Below are 6,000 nucleotides of genomic sequence, written 5' to 3' on the forward strand. Positions count from 1 at the left end.
TTTCAACTAGATTGGGGTGTCTGTCCTTTAATCTTTCCACATCTCATTTTCCTTTCTTCAACAATGTCAGTGTTTTTATTTGATTTTCCATTAGAAACAGAGTTATAATCAATGGCTTTCAAGATTGGTGAGTGGCTGACATTTGCTTTGGGATTACCTCAAACTGTGAGACCACTACTATCTCTTGTGCTGGCCATGAGTATATTTYGCTGCTCATATATGCTAGCTACCGTATGGTGATTGCTTCTATTAAATGAAACCCATGGAAGAAACTTTGCCAGCATCTTAATGAATCTTCTGAGAATGATTTTCTTGTGGTTCAGCTGCCTTACTGAAGCTCCCAGATCTTTCATTTTCAAATCYACCACTTACATTTCTATAAATTTTCATCATTAGCTTACAGATAAGATGCAGAAACATGAAGCCTGAGATTTGGTGTATGCTCTTGCTTTCCAAATCCYACAAAGTTTCTTCAAATACTATAGACCACAGCAGATTTCTTATGCAAGTTAAGCTATTGTAAATGAAAAAAAGTCAGATGTAAAAAAAAAAAAAAAAGCTGTTGTACAATTATATATATTTATGTTTCAAATGCTCTCATGGGATTCAGAAACACAGAATAGATGCTGCTCTCAAATTACTCACAGGATTGCTATAGAAGTCATCCTGCTATTCTTAGAAACAGTTCTGAGAACATTCCTTTTGCTGCACCATCACGAATAAATCCTACTTCATCTCAAAACCCACAGAGACTCAGAAGCCTTTTCTGTGCCACCTTCGGATTGATCAGGATACCCCATTCCATCATTTTGGATGAATCACTGAATCTTTCCAAGCAAGATTGTTACTAACACATAACTACCACCCAGGTCAAAGAAATGGTGCTCTCTCTCACTGCTGAGCGAATAATCACCTGCTGGAAAAAGCAGTAGTGGGTACCAGGCAATATATGAAAGGCCAGAAAGCCAATATTAATCAGCCAATGTGATGAAGAACTGATCTAGAGTATTTTTCTCTAGCTTCAAATAATTCTCCTTATCTTTAATTTTACATTGGAGTCTCTTTACATAAATCACGGTTCTCAGGTCCTCACAAAATGTGATCAGCATTTAAAATAAAATCCCTTTCAGTTTRACTGCAAATAATATTTTAAAGAGAGATCCCCTATAGGGGATAAGACTAATTCCACTCCTATTTGTATCAATTCGAAAGCTTTATTTTTAGATTTTAAAACTGTCCCCGGTTTGGCTTCACACTTTTCTGAATTTGTGTTCTTTTTTCCCCATCCATTTCCCAGTTTTAGATAGTTCTCTCCCTTTTTTTTTTTTCTGCCTTTTTCTTCTGTGAGTAATTTTTATATGTATACTACACATCCTTTGTCCCAAACACATGTGTCTGGGAACTCTTACATGGAAACTAGAATTGGTAAAAATTGCGGTAATGCACCTGAAAAAGCCACATAATATTAAGATTTCCTTTGTGGTAACACTGAAAATCTTATTTTCTAATTTCAATAGACTTCCTATATTAGTGATTTAGTATATTTAGTATGATATATAAATCTGTCAAGTTTTCTAATGTTAAAATATATGAATAAACAAGTCTTAAGAATCACGGAGAGGAATTATATCTTTAAAGAGAACAGAAATGTCCACTTAGGCTGGCAGGTTCACTAATGGTCTATTGGACTATATGCATGAGAAAGCCTTCCCTAGTAAAACTATGCAATCATACAGCAAGAATATTCCTGTGTGGCATCTGCTGGCATTTATTTTACCGCTTCCATGTTGTGCTATTTTGGCATGACCATCATTAGGCTTTTGAGGTCTAAAAAACCTACAATAAAATGCTATTTTTTTAGTATAGTTATAAAACACTCACAGCATGAAATCCATCACTGCCTCCTCATACACCACAAGTTAGGAAATGGTGTGGGATCACATTTGCCTGTTGCTATTTTCTTAATACAATTTGTTTTGTTTTGTTTTTTTTTTTTACTTTATGTTTTTTTAATTTTTCAGGTTTTTTTTTTCTTTTTTAAATTTACAATCCTTGTATTTCCAGTAGAGGAGGGTGAGCTACCAGAAACTAACACACAAAAACCTTTTCAGGATATATGAATGTATGGGAAAAAGGAGGAGAAAAGTGTTATGTTCTTTGAGAACACAGTAGGGAAACRCACTGATAAAATGTAGCTTATGGCCATTCTTCTTACTCTCATTTGAAAGAGATGCAGTATTATGCTATCTAAGATTAGAAAACACACAAAACCAAATCTACATATGCAACTAATTTAATCAAAGGAATGGGAGGCGTGGCTAGAACAGATCAAATGCCAAAACCAGACCTTGCCACAAGAAAAAGTGGAACTGGGAATGGAGTGGGTAAAAAATTTAGTCCATGTGGATGGATTATTGATGTTCAATATCTTTGTCATCTGCTAAACATAGGGAGATGCAACTTGAAGTATGTTGTTCTGGTTGAACTTTTTGATGGCTTCTTTCTCCGTATTTCTCTTTAAATAACAATAAATCTGCAAGGACTACTGCATATTAACATTTTCTTATTATTCAAGTAAAGGCTGTACTTCCTGTCCCCTCCAAATATAGCTTAGTATAGAGTCTACGGAGAGAAGCACAAGAAAGTACAGGGTGTTTCTTACTGTGCACTAAGGTGGGCTGCTTGCCTGCAGCACCCAGAGGAAGGCTTTAAGCAACATAATTTTTCTTTTGATCCTGAAAAAGATTCAGTTTTACTACCATTGTTGGTGCAAGTGTCCTTGAACCAGGGTAAGCTTCCTACTGATGGGACATATGCACAAGGCCATGGTGAGCTTGTCCAGGGAAAGTAGTAGGAGWTAACATATTTGGGGCACTGGGCCAGGGAAGTTCTAGGAGATGGACCTTGCAGTTGTGGAGAGACAGATGAGATACTTTCCTCTTCACCAGAACCATTTTCTATATTCCAGATTGTCTTGGATTATTAAATAAGGATATTGGAAGACAGGGGCAGACTCTTTGTTGCAGTTCCTYTGGGATCAGGAAGGAAAAATGAGCAGCAAGTACAAAACCACCTAGAATTCATATTTTAGCATTGAAATTGTGCATAAATAGTTGATACCATTGCCATTAGTTCTCATGAGCCAGAACTTCAATTTGGGAGTCGTGCAGCACAGCAACATTACTAGCAGTCTTTTTGTTGGGATTCAATTTGGATTGTGGGACATAGGATGGAGGGGCCATGGGACCTGGCTGGCACGTACGACAGCTCAGGTGTACAGTGAACACACAGAGTTGGTCCTCCAGGTTGTCTCATTGTTATTCTGCTGCTTTATCACAGTGGGACGTGTTTTTCCCCACTATGAGAAATAAATTTAGCTYGCAGTACTCTTATTACTCAGGTGGGATGAGGCATACATGTTTAATATCAGCGTTGGCATTTTTGGAAAGCATTGTAGATTATGTTTCCTGCTGTGTTCAGAAATCTCATCTGTTCAATAAAACAGTTTCTACCCTGTCCACTCCCCCAGGCAATCACAATTGCCAATTTACAAATTGAAATACTCCAGATCTTTTGAACAACTTCCTCTTTGAAAGGGCATATCAGATTTAATGCYAAGCTACTGTGGGATCCAGTCACACATTTTGATCAAATTTTCAGAACTGAGTAAAGCATTAGGCACACTTCTACCAGTATTCATTTTTTAGTGAATTRTTCAGTAAGTCTAAAGCTGTAATTGGCTGCTGTGTGTTGTGAAAAATAGCCTCCCTCTCTGCTGAACCACAAGTATGAATATTGAAGGAGACATCTAATTCCGACTCAGGTGTATATGATTGTTATAGGGAGTTTTTTTTTCTGGTGGACCAATAGCTAACATTTCCACTTATGGGCAAGAATGTTTTAATCCACAAAAGGATTAAATCTCCAATAATAGTTTACATGAATTCTGCCAGCAAATTTAACAAGATCAAGATTAACTCTCAAACAAACCATTTGAAATCTAAGCAAATGTGTTTTTATACTCCGATTTTTATCACATCTGTGTTATTGGTTGCAGATAAGTTCAAGTCAATGAAAGAGCAACCATCTGTCATTTATCCCTCTAAGAAAGATGCCTGTATATAAGCTGCAATTTGCACTGCCTTACTTCAGTAAAAGCTGAGTAGATCTCATCGGTGCTATACTGTGCTCTAGAGCATTCTAATCAATTGCCAATTATAATTTCCAATTATTAGACATTCAAGAGCAAATCTATATCCATGCAAAAACCTGATTTTTAAAGGAACTCAAATAACTTAAAAATAACCCTGCTTATTAGGAAGGAAAATAAACAAATTCCCCAAAGTTGAAGTTAAAAGTATGTTCCCGGGCTGAAATTATTCTAAGTTTGCAGAGGAATTTAAATATTGCCTATAATTTCATGCAAAGTGTTTAAAGTGTTACTGTTATAGTTCCAWATGTTTGCCCTTGCTCTGCATGAGTGTAATGACAGCCAGGTCTCAACTGATCAGAATAATTAAATCATATGGTGATAATACAGTAAATAAACATAACAAAGAAAATAATATAATTTCTTTCATTAACTCTGCATGGCATGTTCTCTGGCAGAGTATAAGAATGCCAACAAAATACGTAACACCACACCTTATCATGTAAATATTACACAAGTAAACGTACTGAAACCTGATCATTTAATTAGCAATTATCTTGCTGTATAAAAGACTTTGAATATATTTGTACATATTAAAATATATTAAAATATATTAAAATATATTAAAATAGTAAATATTCCCTAAATTTCAAACCGACATTTCATTCAGCAGGCAGGGAACAACGCTGTGTGTCATATTGTTATCCTAGAACTTCTTCCTAGCAGAGATCAGTCAGATTGGTTGTAGTGACAGACTGAAGCGCTAGGGARCCATTTGTGGATTGGATATTTGTGTGTACCTACCACAAAGAGCAGCAACACACACACCAGAAAAGAGAATATTCCCCAYCTTAAGTGTGATGCAAAAGCTGTTCCCACACATATCTATAGCTGTATCTATAGCTTTTCCATAATGCCAACTGCATTTTTTATAATGAGGATAGCAATGCTCAAATAAGGCCCCTTAAGGTAGATTTGGGCAATTTCATTAAAGGAGTCTGTGTGCTGTAGCACAGTTACTAAAGGTTTCAGGAAGTGCTTAGTTTTGGTTAATGGATAGAAAATAGATCAACTGATTTCATTAATTAATGAATGAAAACTATTTTGGGCCTGTAATATATCCAAAAAAAMCCAAATTCCATTTCAGAATTTCATAGTATGAACAGTTATATTTTATAACTGAACACAAATATGTTGTGAAATAATGCCTATTATTTCACAGTATAATATTTCATGCCTAATATTTCACAGTGGGCAGTTCTGTATTGCTAAAATGGAGCTTTAAAATCACATTTCACCTCAAGAAAAGATATGCTGAAAGAAAAGATTTTACTCGGATGTGTGTCAGTCTCCACCTTAGTCACTCTTCTTTCCTAAAGAGCAGCATCTTATCTTGCTTATGTGTTAGCACTTCTCTTAACATTATTTTAAAGTTTTTAAGAAATACATCCTACAGAAGCTGCTGCTGGAAACAGACTTAGCTGTAAATGAAAAGTTGCAACAGTGATTTTCTCCAACAAAAGTCAAAGAACCAAGCAAAGTTCTGGAAGTGCTYTAATCACAGTAACCTATTCACATCCGTGCCTCTGTAACTCAGTACAGGAAGGTTAARTTTTGTCCAGTAGCCCAACTTTTGTCAGGTCTGTCATCATGGACATTCGGGTATTCTTGGTGCTCAGAAACTGGTGTTTTGCACATGAAGGAAMTAATAATACATACTACTATTGCTTCTACTAATACTACTGAAATAAACAAATGTAAAACATTTTTTATGACAAAGGATTTCCAGCACTGGAAATTGTCCCAGAGATGCATGGAGTTACAAGCCTGAAAACACTCTAAGTTTTAAT

Source organism: Malurus melanocephalus, unplaced genomic scaffold (genome assembly GCF_030028575.1).
Source record: "Malurus melanocephalus ecotype Western Australia unplaced genomic scaffold, MMel_1.1 scaffold_267, whole genome shotgun sequence".
Classification (NCBI taxonomy): Eukaryota; Metazoa; Chordata; class Aves; order Passeriformes; family Maluridae; genus Malurus; species Malurus melanocephalus.